The sequence below is a fragment of the Lissotriton helveticus genome, chromosome 9, assembly GCF_964261635.1.
Source record: "Lissotriton helveticus chromosome 9, aLisHel1.1, whole genome shotgun sequence".
In the NCBI taxonomy this organism is placed as follows: domain Eukaryota; kingdom Metazoa; phylum Chordata; class Amphibia; order Caudata; family Salamandridae; genus Lissotriton; species Lissotriton helveticus.
Window position 1 is genome coordinate 1,060,427,031 of NC_136070.1, and position 21,880 is coordinate 1,060,448,910.

Below are 21,880 nucleotides of genomic sequence, written 5' to 3' on the forward strand. Positions count from 1 at the left end.
CCCCACCTGTATCCTCGACCCTTCACTTACTTCCTGCCTCACAGTGCCCGGCTCGGCCTGGCTCTGCCTACGAGTCTGCCAAGAGTATGTTATGATTCTAGTTATCAGTCCAGCCCTCCTTCTCTGCATTCCTAAGCTACTGAATCGCATCAATAGTTTCCGTCATTGTCTAGCCTTTACGTCTCCATGTAAGAGAAATACTGTATTAATGGTCATTTAATATTCTTCATCACGCACTACATGTAGAATAATGCATGCTCCAGTCTTAGAGTCTGTTAGCCTCTCCCCTCCTGACTCTTAGTTTATATCAACATGTCCTCTAAACATTAGATACTAGATAGGGTTTAGGTACATGTCGCCCTGACTCTCCAGACTTCAGTCTCTACTCCTAGCGCAGAGTTCATAGCCCCCAGCTTCTCCTAGTAACACGTCATTGTCAGTTTGCGCGCACCATTAGGTTAGAGGTCCCGGCTCCTCAGGTAGCCCCCTCCATGTTTCCGCCCCATTTATGACATATTCTGTTACGTTTACATCACATGTCTATGTATACGCCTCCTGTTACACCTACTTTCACCCTTATCTTTCGCGACTGCTATTGACCACACCCACTGCTCCGCCTATCATATGTATTGCAATGCAACTGTTTTAGTATATATGCTTGTGTATTGTTATTAAAGTCAGCGCGCTCATTCCCTGTCCCCCCTGCAGGGCCCTGTCATCCTATTCCTGTGCAGGTTGTCCTGTTCCTGTCCTTTATGCTGTATTAAACCTGCAAACTCCTACTACCTCGAATCTTGACTCTTATTTATTGAGCTATCTGTTATTACTATGTCCAGTAAAACCTAGATCCGGTATTATTTATTTATATACCACAGAAAGACAGGTCGTAATTGCCACAGCGGTGCCGGCATCAGCACCGCCTCCATAAGGTGACGCTGTTCCTATTGCCGTGGGATCCAAGATCCTAGCAGTTGTGGCGATCATACCACCACTTATGATTCGGTGGTCTTAAGACCGCCATACTCACAATCAGCCTCTTATTAACAAATGTTCTATTTTTGGCTATTCACCATTTTTTGTGTAAACTTAATACAAACAATAGTTGCAAATGTTTAAGTGTAAATTTACCAATGGTAGCTTTCCACACATATACAGATTCCTCCTCCTATGGGGAGTAGCTCTCACTAAAGTAAAGTATATGGACATTTAAAACATTTTTATTACATTTTAAAAAAGAAAGTAAATATATTTTTATGTTAAATAGTCAACTTGAATTAATTGTATATATTTATTTTATATGTAGAAAAAAATACAAAAGTGCTACAGTGCTAATAAATTAATTTTCAATTAAATATGAATTCATTTAAATATATCAAATTAATGTGTTACTGCAACTGTTTATATTCATATGAAAGAAGTCTGTTTGAAAATATTTTCCAAATGACATGGAGTTATTTGGCACTTTTTTCAATTTTTTTTAAAACATGTTTATTTTATTAACATTATTTAGCGTGCTTTGGTTTGTTGTTGATAAATAAACCGGGTTATACCAGGAATAGTTCAAAGTAATGAGTCTTCCGATGGGTATACTTAAAGCACATATGAAATCACGTCAAATTAGAAGGAAAGAGAAGTATCAGCATAAATGATGATAGATAATTTTGTTTCACCAATTAAACTCAAGGATATAAACTGATCATTACAATACAAACAAAAGTAGGTGCTCCAAGTACGGCACAGTGCATGTGCAATACAGTGAGCCATACAATACAACAAAAAGGTGTGAAGAATTAAATATTTACTATATGTACCCATAGGATACATGGGTACATCAATAAAAAAACAATGATATGGGCGTTGAGTTTGTAATTCCTTCAATTAAAGATATGGATAGACTCAGGTAATGTCATTTTCACCAGTATAGGAAGAATCACCTGGGTTCTTCCTCTGGACAAAGCAACCCAACCAATCTGGATGAGAATGTCACAAAAATAGCGTGTATCAATTTCTGTATAAGTTAAAAGGTATGATGGGTCCACCGCTCACAACAAAGTAGCCGGTCACCAACCAAACAATGCATGGCTACGTTGGTTCGGTGTCCAACATATATTTTGATCAAATCTAATTCACTTTTTGTTCCTGAGATTTGTGTTATGTCTAGTGTATTTTTTGGCATACAATACTTTTATTGTATGTATTTTGTATCACAACAGTGTTGTTTTAAGGATATTTTTATGTCAATATTTGAGTTGTCAGTACTATCATCAGATGCTTTGTGTGTATTAAATGTAAATATTTGTTATGCAGTACTTCTGCTGTTTCATTTTTTCCATGTTGTTTTTCTGGGCAATATAGTAACATAAATGCATCAGAGGGAGAATACAGGAAGCAAGAATGCATTATCTGTGGATGATTCTCTGCACTCTTTGGAATGAGGCCCTAGGGAACTCATTGCATGGTAACGGTCTCCTAAAGATGAGATTGGAAACAGGCTAATCAAAAAGCTGGAAATTGGGATTAAGGATTAATTTGTGGATAAGCTCCTGTATATCCATGTCCCCTAATATTCCTTGAGGGATTAAGTGGCCCTGGATCCAATCCATAGCTGCCATGGTACCATGGACCATAGAGAAGACCATTTAGAGGACAGATGTGCTAGGTAAACACAATGAACTGCAAACCTGTTTTGGGTATAGCCAATGGGAAGTCCCCTATCTCATTTCTGAGTTATTGCTGGCAGCGGTCTTAATGGTGACATCTTGCTGGTCTGTGTGGTGACATGTGGAGATAGTTTCCAGGGGTAAGAGTTTTCTTCAGCACACTTCTATATTCAGAAGTGGTAGTATCACTTCTCACAACAGACTTATAGGCCTTCCACTCTATACCTAGAACCTTTCCTTTAATTTCAGTGTGCCTAGAAGCTTCTCAAATGTAGGGCTGCATTAGGTGCAAACAGTTCAGCTACCATGGAGAACCAAGTATGGGCAACAAAGGTGGAAAAATAGGTAACATCGCTACTCTTTTCCATCAGTATATGATGGTGCCAATATGAGTGTGGTCTCATATGAACTTGTCTGGTTCTGGGGGCTGTTGATAGATGTACCATGAGGCATGGTACCAAAGGGGTGCCTCACTACTCTTTAACACCTTGAATGCTATGGGGATTTTTCTCCTGTGCTGGGATCCTACAGATATCACTTTACATGACGAGCTGGGCTCGTCATCAGCGTAGCAGGAGGCTACTGCATGACGAGCCCAGCTCGTCATGAGCGTCGAAGGGGTTAAAGAAACATTGCTTGCCAGTATATCGGACTGTATGGCAAGGACTCATTCCCAGGGGTAGAGAAATAGAGAGTAGTGAATATAAAGCAAGCAGAAACAAGACAATGACAGTAATAGGTTAGATATCCTCATGTTACAATGTGAGGCAATGTTACAAATAATTCACACTAATCCCATGACCTTACTTCCCAAGTGAACAACCTGATCCGGAATTCACCAATGCTGATATTCTGAATCTCTAGTAGCTATGTCACAGAAATGGTGCTAAATGCCTGAGGTGAATAATAGGAAGCAGACACAAGTACACGTGAGTGGTGTCAGTCAGAGGGACCAACTATCATTCCCAGGGTAGCTTCACTGGATCACAGATGTAATGAATCTAAATAGTATTTGTCAGGAGAGCTAAAGGATGATGGAGACGAAGGCAAGAGGACCACAATGTAAGTGCAAAGTCAGAATACCTATACAGGGAAGGCAGGAAAGTAGAAGCAGCTCTGGTTAATAGAAGCAGTCTAAGCAAGTCCAATTTACTGCTGCGGAAGTTGCATATACATCGTCCTTCTGTGGCTCTGTCTTTCTTTAGGGCTTTCCTGGATTACTGATTAGTGGTAGGCAAGATGGCTGTGTGTGTTAGAGATATCAGGGCCCCCACCAAATTGACCTGCACAATAAAGACAGAGCTAACTTGTCTGTGACTTCCATCTCCTTGCATTGTGCCACAGTACCCAGAGTCTACATAACACTATTACTCACTCCTGCAGTCTCTTGATGCCAAAATTTTCCCCTGTGACAAGGGGGTATGATTACACTCTGCCTGAAATAAGCAGTGGATTAGATGGTAATTCTAGTGCAACAATCCTAACAGAACTTCATTGTTTAGGATGACCACTGACTAAAACAAAAAAAATTTGAGTGAGCCTCTTAACCCCAAAAGTGATCACCAATGTATTTACCCCAGCCAGGGGGCAAATTAGCCCTCACAGTGTGCTTGGTGTTTTCAATTCCACAATGCCCTGGAACATGTTGACTGCTCAAGAGTCAAACTGACCAATTATGGTAATATTTTAAAGAGTTTCCTATTAACCTGGGATTTAAAAATAACAAATTCATGTTACCAAATGACAACATCTCCCCACTTTCCAACACAATGGAGTCACAACGACAATTGATTTTATAATCACTCAATCCAACAATATGCTTTGTATCAAGTCTTCTAAGGTAGAGTTGACAGAGTTTAGAGACCATGCTTTCCTTGCCTTTAATTTTGTTTGGTATTCTCATGCTAAGTTAAGACCTTTATATACCCCAAGACCGATATTGAGCAAGAAAAATGGATCTACCCTTAAATGAGAGAAAATTGATACTACCCATTTCCTCCCAAAGGTTATCAAAGAGGTCTTACCCGAGATTGAAACTTGTCTAGAACCCAACACTGACAAGGACCAGGTAGTACTATAATTCAATAAAATCTTAACATCTATAAAATCTAATCTTACTTGTCCATCAATGAAAAATACTCCATCTACGAAAAGGTGGATCGAGTCAAATTGCTTTATAGCCTCTAGAGCTCTTCGTACAGCTCTGAAATTAAATCCTAGAAATAAAGACCTAATAAGAATGGTGAGGAAAAAGGAGTTATGGGATGAAGGCATTCTGGCGGGTAGTAAACGCCCCCTTCCTACAGGAAGAGGGGGGCCCTCTTTCGACATCCACATAGCCGGATCATCCTCGCTCTCTCACTTCCAGAGAATATTCAACATAGAGAAGGATAAAGCTACAAATCATCTGGATGACTCGATGATCGTCCGCATGGAGATGGATTTTACCATAGCGGAAATTGATCTTGCACTCTCCCAGTCACCCGCCTTAAAGGCTGCAGGGCCAGATGGAATCCCTCTGGACATTTTTTTTACACACAAAGATTTATGGATCCCACTATTGACACAAGCTTTTAATGCAGTTTCTTATAATGGGACCTCCAGTATCCTGGAAAGAATCAGTGATCATTCCTATATATAAGAAAGGAGACCCTATGAATCCAGCAAATTATCGCCCAATTTCTCTACTAGATAGCACTGCCAAATTAATGGGCAGTTTGCTCTTAAACAGGCTGGAGCAATGGGCATCCGCCAACAACATTTTAGCAGAAACTCAATATGGGTTTAGAAAGGGGAGGGGAACGATTGATCAAGGGCTTAATTTGGCCCTACTAGCAGGGAAGTATGTCAGTGTGACAAAGGGACAGTTTTATATGGCTTTTGTGGATCTGTCCGCTGCCTTTGACTGCGTGGACCACCTAAAATCATGGGTCCTTCTGGAGTCTATGGGCGTGAACAAACCCATAATTCTCTTTATCAGGTAACTTTACATGGAGGCCGGGTCTGTAGTTAGATTTGGAAAACAGGGAGAATGCACAGAGACATTTAAACTTGAAAAGGGGGTGCGACAGGGTTGCGTTCCCGCCCCCTTTCTGTTCTCCCTATATTCCAACAAATGCAATGAAGTCTTGATCGCACACTGCGATGTTCTAGCAGTAGGCGGCATATCACTGCCTGCTCTATTCTTTGCCGATGATGCGGTCTTGATGGCCAGGACACCTATAGCACTACAGCACCTGATTAACTCCCATTCATCTTTTATGGCCGAATTGGGTATGTTGGTCAACAGATCGAAAACCTTTATATTAACAGCTGGAATGGGAAGGAAAAGGTCTATTTTATTTATCTGGAATGAGTAGAGTCCTTTATGTTTTTAGGTATCTTTTTTTACTCTAAACTTAACTGGTCTGCCATGGTTACAAATAGAATAAATATGTTACAAAAAAGCATAGTCGCCCTGTGGCAATTCACCTTTAAATTAGGCAAAAAATCAATCAAGGAAATGGTAGAAATATACCAGGCAAAATCTGTTGCAGTAGCTACCTACGGCGCAGAAATCTGGGGTACAGCTGAAGTGGGTATTTTACAGAAAGTGGAGGATATGTTTGTTAAAAAGCTGCTTTCAGTTAATCCAGGCTGTTCAAATGTTATGTTATGTTATGTTATGTAGCTTTTTATATAGCGCACGGCTACTCAGGATGAGTGTCCCAGCGCTTTCCACCTGCAGCTCAGAGTAAAAATAACACAACACAGAAAAAAAAACAATAAAAGCAATAAACAGTAAAAGCGAACTAAAGATTAAAAAGCCAAGTCTTCAGGCTCTTCCTGAACTGAAGCAAGTTGGCAGTGCTGCGGAGCGAAAGAGGAAGCAAATTCCACAGCTGGGGAGCTCTGCAGCTGAAAGAACGTCCTCCCGCGCGGGCCTTCCTCACCCGCGGGACCACCGCTTTAAAGAGGGATTCCGAACGCAAGGAGCGGACTGGACGATAGAAGGCCAGTCTCCGCCGCAGATATCCAGCCCCTGATCCAAACAGGGCTTTATGCATCAAAGTCAAGAATTTGAACTGGATCCGCTTCCTGATAGGCAGCCAGTGTAGCGTCTGAAGCAGCCCGGACGCTCGAGCTCGTCTGCGAAGGCCAAAAATAGCCCGGGCGGCAGAGTTCTGCACCACCTGTAGGCGCTGAACTAGGTAGTCAGGGAGGCCAAGAAAGAGGGCGTTAGCATAGTCAAGCCTCGAGCCGACAAGAGCCGATTTGATCGCACACAACAAACTAGGCATCCCCTTCATCACTGATGTAGTTAAACTGGCTCCCTCCTTTTATTGTTGCACATATGGAAAAGGAACTCAGTTGGGTTGAACCAAGCTGTAATCAATTATATTATTAACCTTGACCGAGCCAATAGTATTCCTTGGCTTGCTTACGTTGGGAAGTCTTTTACTGATCTGGATTTGGCCTTCTTGTACACATCACCTAGTGAGTGTATGTTCTTTCCTAAGAATAAGCTAAAAGAGGACTTTTTACCAAATGTGAGGCTGAAAGATGGCAACGGAATCAAAGCAAAATCACGTTCATACATTATCACACGTTGCCCAGAGTACGCACGGGTCACAATTCATATCTGTCTTTTCTGTCCAACAATACCAACAGATATTTCTTAACAAGGATGAGGTTAAACTATTTCCCCTCATGGCAGGATACCCAGCATCTGTACATTCATTAAACAACTTAAGACCATGTCCCTGTGATGGCCTGTCTACCCAGTTGATGTAGCACATTCCATTCTTTTGTGGCTTTTATAAGATGGGAAGGAAACACGTATTCCCTCTTTTATGAAAACTGAGCCCATACTCTTAATGCTTAGCTCTTTCAGTTATTTTCTCCTTGGAAACACCCTATATTTGTTTCCCATTAGCAAATATTTTATATTCAGTCCTTCAGACTAGGAGAATATACACAGACAGGGGAGTTGTTTTATGTGATTACTTTTGTCAGTAATCCTCAACTTTTAATACAGCTTTGACTTAAACTGCTGCTTGATATCTAACATGCTAAATAGAAGCTGTTAAAGAAAAATGAAACGCATACCTTAGGGTGATATAATCACAAATTGATTTGTAGAAATATTCCTCTTATGATGTATTGCTGCTAGTTCTAGAAATGCGGATGCACTTACATTATGATATTTTTAACTGGAAAATTGATAAATAAATGTTTAACTGTTTTGAATTATCTCTCGATCAATTTGTACTATGATAATTACTTCTACTTTTATGCATTTACTAAATGCGAATAAAGGTATTTGATTGATTTGATTGATTGATTGACTTGCCATCTCCACCTAGTACCTACATTTTCACCCACTCTTTCATGAATTTCCATTTTCATGAAAAGAACAATGTGCCACTATTTAATATCCAGTTAGAAATGAAATTTCTTCTAGAACACCCCATACCTTCTACCTGAAGATTTTCGGTCCAATTCACTAAGTAATTTCTGAGCAAGGTGGCATTGTGAATTGGCCCGACATTATGAATACAGACAAGTACAATAAATAGGTTCCATGTGAAGAAGTTATCATTAAAAAGAAGCTGCCAAAAAAACATTAATTTGGGGCTAGCTTAAAGAACATTGGTCCAATTCGTAAGTACATTTATGAGTATGCAAAGCAGTACTATGGAGACTATAAGAGTACTACTTCACATACTGGTAAATGCATATAAATAGGCCCCACACTGTGGAAGAATAAAAGGATGCTTTACCTTAAACTGTCTCCCCAGGTAGGGGTGCAATACTGGTGTGATAGAACCTCAACTAAGTAATGCATCCCATTACCCCATACTATTCTCCGTAATCACTACATTGAAATAGATTGCCCAACTCTGCTTGGAAATTTCTGAGTTTCGGTCGAAATGACGTTAGGATATAATGTTGGTGCCGGTGTTCTATAATCCACTGTCCCCCATGTGGCAGTGTCCCCTCATCGTTGTGCGCATGCGCACTAATGGTGCGCATGCGCATTTTAATTTTCATGACGTCTCACTACCCCGCCCATCAGGGACTGTACCCCCTGTTTGTGCACACATTTACGCAAGTGTGGGTGGGGCCAGTTCTACGTTGCCCGTCGCGCGCGCGAGCTCCTCCGCCGCTGTGATTAGTCAGCTCTGGCAGGCGCCGCGATGGCGCTTCCTACCAGAGGCAGCCTCGGCGGCAGAGGGGCAGCGCTGCGGGCGGACGCGCCTGAGGCGACCCTGCTTTGACCGGCGGCAGCAGCAGCATGTCCCGCTGCGGCTGACGGGGGAGCCCGGGGCTGCCGCCACCTCTCCGCCGACCCCCGCCCGTGAGCCTGAGGCGACCCTGCTTTGACCGGCGGCAGCAGCAGCATGTCCCGCTGCGGCTGACGGGGGAGCCCGGGGCTGCCGCCACCTCTCCGCCGACCCCCGCCCGTGAGCATGGAGCCCGCCGCCGCCGTGCCCCCGCTCAAGGAGGTGCACTGGAGTTCGGCCTCGCTGCCCCTGGACCAGCTCATCAGCTCCTACAGGCTGGCGGCTGCCCCAGGTAGTGCGTCTGGACACCGGTGAGTGCAGCGGCGCCGCGCCGGGAGGGGCCTGTGGGAAGCGGGGAGCCAGGGTCCGACGCACCGGCTACGGTCACTGGCTGTGCAGGCGGCACCGGGCGCAACCAGCAGCTCTCCTGACTGACCTCAGCCTCCCCTTCAAAGGAATGGCTGCGGCATCAGCTCTGGAGATTTTAATTCATATTAGAGTAGAATTCCTTTCTTAGGTATTACAACGTTCAACAGAAGTGCAGGTGACTTAAATACCAAGGGACAGATTTAAAAGCCCCTTGCGCCACTTTTGCGTCACTTTTCCTATGTTAAAAATGACGCAAAAGTGGCGCAAGGGGCTTGTAAATAAGCCCCCAAGTTTGGGGGGCGGTCAAGGTTGCGAATTTGCAACCGAGACACAACCAACTTTATTTCTCCTTGGACTCCAATTAGGAGTGATATTGTACTTGGGACAAGTTGAGGATGGTTGCTTGTCTAAAAAGAAGCCGATCTCTTGTTCAAAACGAAGACAGACTTGTGTGAAGTAGTTACTGTCCCACCGTCTCCCTACCTCCTTGCTGTTGTGAGTACCAGTGTTCTGAATATGATAGGTCGCTGAGGAGTCCTGGTGCTGTAATTATGCCATACATCCCCACCGGACGCTTGTGTGGCATGGATCTCTACCTGGCATGCCCCTCAACTCTGCTTCATTTTCTGATGATTTGTTTGTTGGGCTACAAGAGAGTAGTAGAATTGGGGGTCTCTCTATCGCCCTCTCTCTCTATCGCCCTCTCTCTCTCTCTCTATCGCCCTCTCTCTCTCTCTCTATCGCCCTCTCTCTCTCTCTCTATCGCCCTCTCTCTCTCTCTATCGCCCTCTCTCTCTCTCTATCGCCCTCTCTCTCTCTCTATCGCCCTCTCTCTCTCTCTATCGCCCTCTCTCTCTCTCTATCGCCCTCTCTCTCTCTCTATCGCCCTCTCCCTCTCTCTATCGCCCTCTCTCTCTCCCTCTCTCTATCGCCCTCTCTCTCTCCCTCTCTCTATCGCCCTCTCTCTCTCCCTCTCTCTATCGCCCTCTCTCTCTCCCTCTCTCTATCGCCCTCTCTCTCTCCCTCTCTCTATCGCCCTCTCTCCCTCTCTCTATCGCCCTCTCTCCCTCTCTCTATCGCCCTCTCTCCCTCTCTCTATCGCCCTCTCTCCCTCTCTCTATCGCCCTCTCTCCCTCTCTCTATCGCCCTCTCTCCCTCTCTCTATCGCCCTCTCTCCCTCTCTCTATCGCCCTCTCTCCCTCTCTCTATCGCCCTCTCTCCCTCTCTCTATCGCCCTCTCTCCCCCTCTCTATCGCCCTCTCTCCCCCTCTCTATCGCCCTCTCTCCCCCTCTCTATCGCCCTCTCTCCCCCTCTCTATCGCCCTCTCTCCCCCTCTCTATCGCCCTCTCTCCCCCTCTCTATCGCCCTCTCTCTCTCTATTGCCCTCTCTCTCTATTGCCCTCTCTCTCTCTATCGCCCTCTCTCTCTCTCTCTCTCCCCCTCTCTATCGCCCTCTCTCCCCCTCTCTATCGCCCTCTCTCCCCCTCTCTATCGCCCTCTCTCCCCCTCTCTATCGCCCTCTCTCTCTCTATCGCCCTCTCTCTCTCTATCGCCCTCTCTCTCTCTATCGCCCTCTCTCTATCGCCCTCTCTCTCTATCGCCCTCTCTCTCTATCGCCCTCTCTCTCTATCGCCCTCTCTCTCTCTCTATCGCCCTCTCTCTCTCTCTATCGCCCTCTCTCTCTCTATCGCCCTCTCTCTCTCTATCGCCCTCTCTCTCTCTATCGCCCTCTCTCTCTCTATCGCCCTCTCTCTCTCTATCGCTCTCTCTCTATCGCCCTCTCTCCCTCTCTGTCGCCCTCTCTCTCCCTCTCTCTCTCTCTCCCTCTCTCTATCGCCCTCTCTCTCTCCCTCTCTCTATCGCCCTCTCTCTCTCCCTCGCTCTATCGCCCTCTCTCTCTCCCTCTCTCTATCGCCCTCTCTCCCTCTCTCTATCGCCCTCTCTCCCTCTCTCTATCGCCCTCTCTCCCTCTCTCTATCGCCCTCTCTCCCTCTCTCTATCGCCCTCTCTCCCTCTCTCTATCGCCCTCTCTCCCTCTCTCTATCGCCCTCTCTCCCTCTCTCTATCGCCCTCTCTCCCTCTCTCTATCGCCCTCTCTCCCCCTCTCTATCGCCCTTTCTCTATCGCCCTCTCTCCCTCTCTCTATCGCCCTCTCTCCCTCTCTCTATCGCCCTCTCTCCCTCTCTCTATCGCCCTCTCTCCCTCTCTCTATCGCCCTCCCTCTCTCTCTCTCTATCGCCCTCCCTCTCTCTCTCTCTATCGCCCTCCCTCTCTCTCTCTCTATCGCCCTCCCTCTCTCTCTCTCTATCGCCCTCCCTCTCTCTCTCTATCGCCCTCCCTCTCTCTCTCTATCGCCCTCCCTCTCTCTCTCTATCGCCCTCTCTCCCTCTCTCTATCGCCCTCTCTCCCTCTCTCTATCGCCCTCTCTCCCTCTCTCTATCGCCCTCTCTCCCTCTCTCTATCGCCCTCTCTCCCTCTCTCTATCGCCCTCTCTCCCTCTCTCTATCGCCCTCTCTCCCTCTCTCTATCGCCCTCTCGCCCTCTCTCTATCGCCCTCCCTCTCTCTATCGCCCTCCCTCTCTCTCTATCGCCCTCCCTCTCTATCGCCCTCCCTCTCTCTCGCCCTCCCTCTCTCTCTCTATCGCCCTCCCTCTCTCTCTCTATCGCCCTCCCTCTCTCTCTCTATCGCCCTCCCTCTCTCTCTCTATCGCCCTCCCTCTCTCTCTCTATCGCCCTCCCTCTCTCTCTCTATCGCCCTCCCTCTCTCTATCGCCCTCCCTCTCTCTCTATCGCCCTCTCTCTATCGCCCTCTCTCCCTCTCTCTATCGCCCTCTCTCCCTCTCTCTATCGCCCTCTCTCCCTCTCTCTATCGCCCTCTCTCCCTCTCTCTATCGCCCTCTCTCCCTCTCTCTATCGCCCTCTCTCCCTCTCTCTATCGCCCTCTCTCCCTCTCTATCGCCCTCTCTCCCTCTCTATCGCCCTCTCTCCCTCTCTCTATCGCCCTCTCTCTATCGCCCTCTCTCCCTCTCTCTATCGCCCTCTCTCCCTCTCTCTATCGCCCTCCCTCTCTCTATCGCCCTCCCTCTCTCTATCGCCCTCCCTCTCTCTATCGCCCTCCCTCTCTCTATCGCCCTCCCTCTCTCTATCGCCCTCCCTCTCTCTATCGCCCTCCCTCTCTCTATCGCCCTCCCTCTCTCTATCGCCCTCCCTCTCTCTATCGCCCTCCCTCTCTCTATCGCCCTCCCTCTCCCTATCGCCCTCCCTCTCTCTATCGCCCTCCCTCTCTCTCTCTATCGCCCTCCCTCTCTCTCTCTATCGCCCTCCCTCTCTCTATCGCCCTCCCTCTCTCTATCGCCCTCCCTCTCTCTCTCTATCGCCCTCCCTCTCTCTCTCTATCGCCCTCTCTCTCTATCGCCCTCTCTCTCTATCGCCCTCTCTCTCTATCGCCCTCTCTCTCTATCGCCCTCTCTCTATCGCCCTCTCTCTATCGCCCTCTCTCTCTATCGCCCTCTCTCTCTATCGCCCTCTCTCTCTATCGCCCTCTCTCTATCGCCCTCTCTCTATCGCCCTCTCTCTATCGCCCTCTCTCTCTCTCTATCGCCCTCCCTCTCTCTCTCTATCGCCCTCCCTCTCTCTCTCTATCGCCCTCCCTCTCTCTCTCTATCGCCCTCTCTCTCTATCGCCTTCTCTCTCTATCGCCCTCTCTCTCTATCGCCCTCTCTCTCTATCGCCCTCTCTCTATCGCCCTCTCTCTATCGCCCTCTCTCTCTATCGCCCTCTCTCTCTATCGCCCTCTCTCTATCGCCCTCTCTCTATCGCCCTCTCTCTATCGCCCTCTCTCTCTATCGCCCTCTCTCTCTATCGCCCTCTCTCTCTATCGCCCTCTCTCTCTATCGCCCTCTCTCTCTATCGCCCTCTCTCTCTATCGCCCTCTCTCTCTATCGCCCTCTCTCTCTATCGCCCTCTCTCTCTATCGCCCTCTCTCTCTATCGCCCTCTCTCTATCGCCCTCTCTCTCTATCGCCCTCTCTCTCTATCGCCCTCTCTCTATCGCCCTCTCTCTCTATCGCCCTCTCTCTCTATCGCCCTCTCTCTCTATCGCCCTCTCTCTCTATCGCCCTCTCTCTCTATCGCCCTCTCTCTCTATCGCCCTCTCTCTCTATCGCCCTCTCTCTCTATCGCCCTCTCTCTCTATCGCCCTCTCTCTCAATCGCCCTCTCTCTCTATCGCCCTCTCTCTCTATCGCCCTCTCTCTCTATCGCCCTCTCTCTCTATCGCCCTCTCTCTCTATCGCCCTCTCTCTCTATCGCCCTCTCTCTCTATCGCCCTCTCTCTCTATCGCCCTCTCTCTCTATCGCCCTCTCTCTCTATCGCCCTCCCGCCCTCTCTCTCTCGCCCTCTCTCTCTCGCCCTCTCTCTCTATCGCCCTCTCTCTATCGCCCTCTCTCTCTCGCCCTCTCTCTCTATCGCCCTCTCTCTCTATCGCCCTCCCTCTCTCTCTCTATCGCCCTCCCATCTCTCTCTATCGCCCTCCCTCTCTCTAGCGCCCTGTTCTCTTCTCTTCTCAAGTGCTGATCTGCTGCTCTCTTCCACCCTGCCTCCTTCTCTAACTCCCTGTTCTCTTGTCATCTCACGTGCTGAACTGCTGCTCTCTTCCACCCTGCCTCCTTCTCTAACTCCCTGTTCTCTTGTCATCTCACGTGCTGAACTGCTGCTCTCTTCCACCCCGCCTCCTTCTCTAACTCCCTGTTCTCTTCTCTTCTCACGTGCTGATCTGCTGCTCTCTTCCACCACACCTCCTTCTTTAACTCCCTGTTCTCTTTTACTGTGCTTATCTGCTTTTCTCTTTCACCCCGCCTCCTTCTCTAACTCCCGGTTCTCTCAGACACAACCACACCACACACAACCAAACCACACGCGCAACCAGACACAACCACACACATGTTTATAAGCATTTTATCTTCTTTATTTCTCAAGCTCACTAATGCAAATGAAAACCTGTACAGCAGTGTCCTTACTGCAGTTTTCAGAATTGTAGCCAAGAAGTATCTACACCTACCAGAATGGCAACAATTGCTGCTTAGCCGACGAATTCCTTGACCACCCAACATTGGTTCTTGGATTATGCCTGCCATTATTATAAAACTGTTAACACATTTTTGCACACCATGTAACTTGCCTTATCTGCATACTCTCTGCTAATTTTATGTTATCAATTTGCAGGATTATGGCGGTATGCAGAGACCTGGAATTGTTGTCGACTACCAGACAAATCTGGTATTTGGTCGGCCTGCTGGAAGGTGGATGAAAAGAAAGATGATGCAATCGCTTAATAAACCCATTGGAGGGGCGTTTGTCGACAAAAAACCTAAATTGAGAAAACCTGGATCAAATGGCAATGCGGTCAAAAAAGGTATGTTTCTAGATAGACAGCTTCTGTTTTTTAGGTTTCGCCTCTCACCCCTGGACCAGAGTACCCCTACTCACCCCTAGATCTGAGCACCCGCTACTCACCCCTGGACCTGAGCACCCGCTACTCACCCCTGGACCTGAGCACCCGCTACTCACCCCTGGACCTGAGCACCCGCCACTCACCCCTGGACCTGAGCACCCGCCACTCAGCCCTGGACCTGAGCACCCGCCACTCAGCCCTGGACCTGAGCACCCGCCACTCAGCCCTGGACCTGAGCACCCGCCACTCAGCCCTGGACCTGAGCACCCGCCACTCAGCCCTGGACCTGAGCACCCGCCACTCAGCCCTGGACCTGAGCACCCGCCACTCAGCCCTGGACCTGAGCACCCGCCACTCAGCCCTGGACCTGAGCACCCGCCACTCAGCCCTGGACCTGAGCACCCGCCACTCACCCCTGGACCTGAGCACCCGCCTCTCACCCCTGGACCAGAGTACCCCCACTCACCCCTAGATCTGAGCACCCCCCACGCACCCCTGAACCAGAGCACCCGCCACGCACCCCTGGCCAGAGCACCCGCCACGCACCCCTGGCCAGAGCACCCGCCACTCACCCCTGGATCTGAGCACACGCCACTCATCCGTGGACCAGAGCACCCCCCAGTTGAAAATTAACTTGGGTGAATCTGAAGGAGCTACATTTTAAGGTGTATTTCAGAGTGCAAAGTCTGTTACGATGAGACCCAGGGGCTTATTAGGTCTGTGGTGCATTGAACCTAGGGGGCAAGTCAGAAGTGCTCACTATATCCTAGTTGGCTATTATTACTAAACCTTAGGCTTCCATTAGAGTCTAATGGGCCCCTTTCACTTGGACGCAACGTGTTGCTTGTATCTGATTTAGGATATTACATAAAATGTGACAATCGTGGCAGATCAGCTCTTACCTGTGCCCTCAGCTCTTACACCTGTGCCCTCAGCTCTTACACCTGTGCCCTCAGCTCTTACACCTGTGCCCTCAGCTCTTACCCCTGTGCCCTCAGCTCTTACCCCTGTGCCCTCAGCTCTTACCCCTGTGCCCTCAGCTCTTACCCCTGTGCCCTCAGCTCTTACCCCTGTGCCCTCAGCTCTTACCCCTGTGCCCTCAGCTCTTACCCCTGTGCCCTCAGCTCTTACCCCTCAGCTCTTACCCCTGTGCCCTCAGCTCTTACCCCTCAGCTCTTACCCCTCTGCCCTCAGCTCTTACCCTGTGCCACACATTGAATTGGAGATCTCTGCCTCGTTCACAGTTGATAGATGGACCATATCAGTAATATTCATTGGCAGTCTGGGATGGGACAAAAACCTGACTGGAGGTGGTAGGGGGGTTTTGGGGAACTTGGACGATCACATTGTTTAAAGTTTGTCACTGTTAATGTGTACTCGCCAGCCTGGCACGCTGCTGCAGCCGGTGACTGCTCCTCTGAACTCTTCTCTCCTTCCCAGAGCTTAACACCAAGATGATTGGCTTTGACGAGTTCTTGCCCATGCTGCAGACAATTGCGAAGAACAAGGACTAGGGTACCTACGATGACTTTGTGGAGGGGCTGAGGGTCTTCGACAAAGAAGCCAATGGCTCTGTGATGGGCGCTGAGTTGCGACCTGTACTAGTCACTCTGGGTAAGAGGCCATTTTGGCACAGTACTATTTTCAAGGCAGAGTATAATTGACTGCTGAACTCCCCAGCCCCCCTGCAGTGTTCAGGGCCCCCCTTTCTGATTCCGAGCTTAGATTTCTACCCGCGTCTGGATATTACAGTTAATGTGCCCTGTTTCAGCCTAACAAAGTGTCCTATCAATCTCATTTAACTGTACATTCTTTTGGGGCGAGGGAGGACGGGGACACGGTTGGGTTACAAGTGGTTTTTGGATTGCCCCTTCTACAGGCTAGAGCTTTGACTGACTAATAGTTAGTCTTGGTGAGCCATGTCCTGGAAATTGGTGGCCTCCTTGTCTTGTGGGTAGCGGCCACTTCAGAACATCTGCTCTGTCTGGTTTTACCCTGGTGGCTGGCTAGTCTCATCAGCCAGTGCTGCTTCTGTGGCGGAAGTGTATTTGGTGGGTAAGTGCTGGGTCTGAAGCTGTGCGTGCTGCTGCATTCTGGGCAGTTAATCTGGAAGGTGTTTGATCGAAGCCTGTGTGCATTTTTGTCCTTTCCATTGTGCAGGTGAGAAGATGTGTCTGTGTGTGTGGCTGTGTCTGTGTGTGTGGCTGTGTCTGTGTGTGTGGCTGTGTCTGTGTGTGTGGCTGTGTCTGTGTGTGTGGCTGTGTCTGTGTGTGTGGCTGTGTCTGTGTGTGTGGCTGTGTCTGTGTGTGTGGCTGTGTCTGTGTGTGTGGCTGTGTGTGTGTGTGTGTGGCTGTGTCTGTGTGTGTGTGTGTGTGGCTGTGTCTGTGTGTGTGTGTGTGTGTGTGTGGCTGTGTGTGTGTGTGTGTGGCTGTGTCTGTGTGTGTGTGGCTGTGTCTGTGTGTGTGGCTGTGTCTGTGTGTGTGGCTGTGTCTGTGTGTGTGGCTGTGTCTGTGTGTGTGGCTGTGTCTGTGTGTGTGTGTGGCTGTGTCTGTGTGTGGCTGTGTCTGTGTGTGTGTGTGGCTGTGTCTGTGTCTGTGTGTGGCTGTGTCTGTGTGTGGCTTTGTCTGTGTGTGTGTGTGGCTGTGTGCGTGTGTGTGGCTGTGTCTGGCTGTGTCTGTGTGTGTGTGGCTGTGTCTGTGTGTGTGTGGCTGTGGCTGTGTCTGTGTGTGTGTGTGGCTGTGTCTGTGTGTGTGTGTGGCTGTGTGCGTGTGTGTGGCTGTGTCTGGCTGTGTCTGTGTGTGTGTGGCTGTGTCTGTGTGTGTGTGGCTGTGGCTGTGTCTGTGTGTGTGTGTGGCTGTGTCTGTGTGTGTGTGTGTGTGTGTGTGTGTGGCTGTGTCTGTGTGTGGCTGTGTGGCTGTGTGTGTGGCTGTGTGTGTGGCTGTGTCTGTGTGTGTGTGGCTGTGTCTGTGTGTGTGTGTGTGTGTGGCTGTGTCTGTGTGTGTGTGTGGCTGTGTCTGTGTGTGTGTGCGCGGCTGTGTCTGTGTGGGGCGCTTTGTCTGTGTGGGGCGCTCTGTCTGTGTGGGGCGCTCTGTCTGTGTGGGGCGCTCTGTCTGTGTGGGGCGCTCTGTCTGTGTGAGAGTGGCTCTATATGAATGTCAGTGCAATCCATCACGTCATTAACAATTACAGACCTTCACATCGCCAACACCTTGGCATTGGTTTGATAGTTGAAATAATTGGGCAGTGTGGTGGTTATAATATTAATTATGGGTATCTCAAAATAAAGGCTTTGTCAATGTGAAGGGCATGTCTTTGAAATTGGATGGCCTCTTCTCCCTATTTCATTTTTTTCCAAATCCTTCGGCTCTCTCATTGACCAATCTGTGTCCTTCAAAGGGCATGTCCAGAAAAGAGCACAGACTTCTGAGTCCCAGCTTACATTAAAGCACATTATAAAGCTTGCCCTTCATCTTAAACATTTGTGGTTCACGTTCCAGGAACTTGTCTTATCATTTGCCCAATGAGGCCCCACACTACTCTCCCACAGTTCTCATTAACACCTGTCAAAGTTTCTCTTACGCGGTCGCTTTTCTAATCGCCAACAACAGACAATGTGAGCTTGTTTGCCCTTCTTTGAAATAATTACATGAGTTCCCTCTCCATTTCATAATCCACCTCGAAGTGTGTTGTGTGAGCTACAAGGCACTTCTCTTGAGTAAACCTGAATACATTGCCTCTAAACATGGCTGGTGGACCAAACACTGCTGGCAGTTCATCTCTGGCTATGTTCTGTTATCTGCCGACATTCCATTAAATTCAGAGGCTGCTGTTTCATGATACTTTGATTTGCATCTCTGCACCACCACTGCCATGCACACACACACCAACCACCACTGCCATGCACACACGGACACCAAAAAAGAATTTATGCAAAGCATTGTCATTTACAATGCCAGTAACTCAAACTTAAATGCTGCGAGACCTATTGCATTGCAAATGCTTATTTTATATAGCTTTGCTTTTGAAGCAATTGCACCTCCTTGTCTTTATCTTACGATGTTTACAGCTAAAGCACGAGTGCGTCAAAGGTCTCGCATTTGAGAGACTTTGATCTATTTGCATTGTAAATGACAATGTTTTTTTATTTGTCTTCAGAAAATCTACCAGAGGTTTTTCAAACCATTCAATCAGACTCGGTGTAACCCGTTGCCTTGCAGTCTGCCTTGGAGTCCTGCTCGCCTTGTCTCTTGGCTGTGCTCTTTTCCCTTGAGGGTTTCAGGTCACGGCCTGCTTGGTGGGGTTTGATTGCTTGCTTGTGGAGGGAGCGAGATTGCGGGTCATTCCCTAATAAGAGTCCCTGGTGTTTTTTAAACGCTTATCTGGCACACCCTGGTGGCAGAGTAGTTTCTAAAGGGTTTCTGTCCACATTGAAGGCCTTATCTTCTAGGTTCCAACCAAGTTATTGTAGTTGAACTAGCAGTATGTGTATAAATTAACGTTTATTTATCTAAAAAAAATTCCAGGCTTACAAGGAACAAATAAAAAGGGAGAGCGTACTCATTGCTACAAGTATCCTAAACAACCCAACAGTCAAGTCCTGGTGCGTTTTCAGCTTGCCCTCGTGGGTGACTGGGATACCGAGTCCTGAGAGAGAGATACCAGCCCTCCAGCATTCTAAATCCCAGGTACTGAACTGACTAAAACCGTATAGAGAATTCTTGAGTCAGATTCTTGGCAAAACAAACTTAACTTAAACTGCTACTTACTTACTCCCTCCCACGTATTAGGCTTAGGTCAGGTACACCGGGGTAGGCGTAGTTAGAAGCACCATTGACGATTAGTCAATGTATATATGTATGTATATCTTTTATCCATTTTAAAGTATCATATGGCTAAGAAACCATATCAATGCTTTTACAGTATTATTTTATAATCCTGCTTTTACTATATGCATTCTACTTAACCCTAAGTATTGCAATTGTAGCGATTCATTTCTCTTGTATGAGAAAAGAGACTGATCAATAAATAACACCTTTTATTGAAAACGCCCGTCTCTTTTTTTCTCTACAATCTGGTGAAACTAAGAATGCACGTATTGACTGAGTAAAATAGCTGTCTTTTGTTTTCACACGACTCTAGAGATGTACTCTTGATCAGGGAGAGCAAAGTTGTCATGTTCTATGGTTGTCAGAAACTAAATCCCTTCTTGTCTATCCAGGGAGGTTAAAATCCTCCTCGCCTATTCGAGAAAGTTTCTAGTGAACTCTGAGCTAGCTGGCACACAAAATTTAAGTCTAATATAGTCCGTAGAAGACCTAGTTACCCTCTGTCCTACGTCTATACTATTGAAGATATTATTCCAATGCTCAGAGCCTATTGGGAATATAGGAACTACACTACACCCAACTGACCCCACTGGTGCGGCCCTCAGACACAAACCACAGTGTAAATTTGGCCCCTGAGAGAACGTTTGTGAGTACCCATGACCTATGCTGTGCTTCCAAGCGCTGAGATACCCCCCTGGGGGTGATTCAAGCGCTATACACATTAAATAAAATCATTAATTAAATTAAACAGGTACACATGCTGCAAACGGATAAGTTAGTTACCATCAACAATTAGCTTGCAGCCTGTAATGCTGTGGATGCACTTGCACCCTTCCTGCCACCAGGGCTCACACTGCATATTGAATGTTCAGATCTGTGTACTCCTTCCTCAGCTTTGCAAATAACACTTCTTCCGTACTGAGTTTCACCCAAAAAATTGTAGTTTCGCAGGAAATGAATTTCTTGGAAATGTGATGCCCACCCTCAATATTCCAGTCATCGCCCCCTCTGTACAAGGACTCCTCGGAGCTCATGGGCGTTCATAGACCTGGCATGGATTTTTCCATCCTATGGTCTGTCTGGACATACTCTAAAATTTAGAAGTCCTGCATATGTTCTCCCCGTTGTAAGATGCCTTTTCTAATAATATATTCTTTCTGCTTTTTTGTGATCTGAAATCTGATTTCTTTACTTGCACTGTACACAAGACTTTTGCTGTTACTTTTGTAATAGTTGGTGTGCATTTGTTCTTGAGAATTTTGCTAAAGATGGTTTAAAACTTGTGTTTACTTTTAGGGTGAGAATCCCTTTGAAATCGTTGAACAAACGGGAGAATCGGTAGTTGAGGAAACAACTGATGCGAATGATGAAGACAATGACCAAAACGAAAAGGAGGACATTGATGGTGAAAACGATGAAAATGAGGAGCAGATAATGTGGAGGCAGAAAGTGCAGATGCGGATGATGCTGCTGACCCAAATGATTACTCTGGGGACTTAACAACCACTGATGAAAAGTAGTTGAGAAACTGCCCTGAAAGACCAAACACTTTAGCACACTGCATTGGTGGACTTTAAGAACAATTTTCCGCAAAGTTGAGCAGTTCGTTCACCCTGCATGCATTCCACTTCTGTTTTAATTGCCTATGGGCAAACCGGTTTTAAGTTTAGTTTTTTTATTAAACTAAAGCTTGTATTAAGCACAGCAAATGCGTCAGTATTCTTCCAGTGTAAATTGATTTGTTCATGGTTACGTTTTGAGGAAATTTGAGCAGTTTGGGTTCTAAACATTCCAATGTGATTTTTTTTTCTCAGTTTTTAGCGCCCAATGTAGTGTTGTATATAATTCAAGCTGTTGTAGCAAAGAAACCCTGATTATGTCCTGCAGTAATAAAGGCTTACAACAAGATTATACACTTATTTTGCACCTCTCCTATATGGTACTGTCTACCTCAAAGAACGGGTACACTCAAGGTGGTGTATAATGTGTTTTATGCCCGGAGGTAGCGCCCCAGGGGGGAGCACTTGCCTGTTTAATGCTGATCAAAGGCTCTTTGCTGAGGTGTGAGATTGGAGAGGGGGCCGAGGGTATTCTGGGTGACGAGGTGTTACTGTAAGGCCTGGTAGCCTCTGGATAATGAGCAGAGGTGGGGATGGCAAGAAATATCCGCTCTGCCTATGGGGGCCTTGTGACACCAGCTGGGTGATTCACCCACCGAGGTGTTCCTTTCTTGCTTTAAAGCGTTCGATTTGTCTTGTGTTTTTTCTGCACTTTTATTTAGCGCGAACCCTATCGGAAGGTATTGCA

General features: G+C 47.3%; 1 long non-coding RNA gene across 1 annotated transcript; it reads left to right on the forward strand.

Moving 5' to 3' along the window:
* Positions 1-8,786: 8,786 nt before the first annotated feature.
* LOC144782194 (uncharacterized) lies at positions 8,787-21,492 on the forward strand. The gene is made up of 4 exons (XR_013601119.1): positions 8,787-9,237; positions 14,519-14,708; positions 16,188-16,361; positions 20,870-21,492. It is a non-coding gene; the product is annotated as an uncharacterized LOC144782194 (long non-coding RNA).
* Positions 21,493-21,880: the final 388 nt, after the last annotated feature.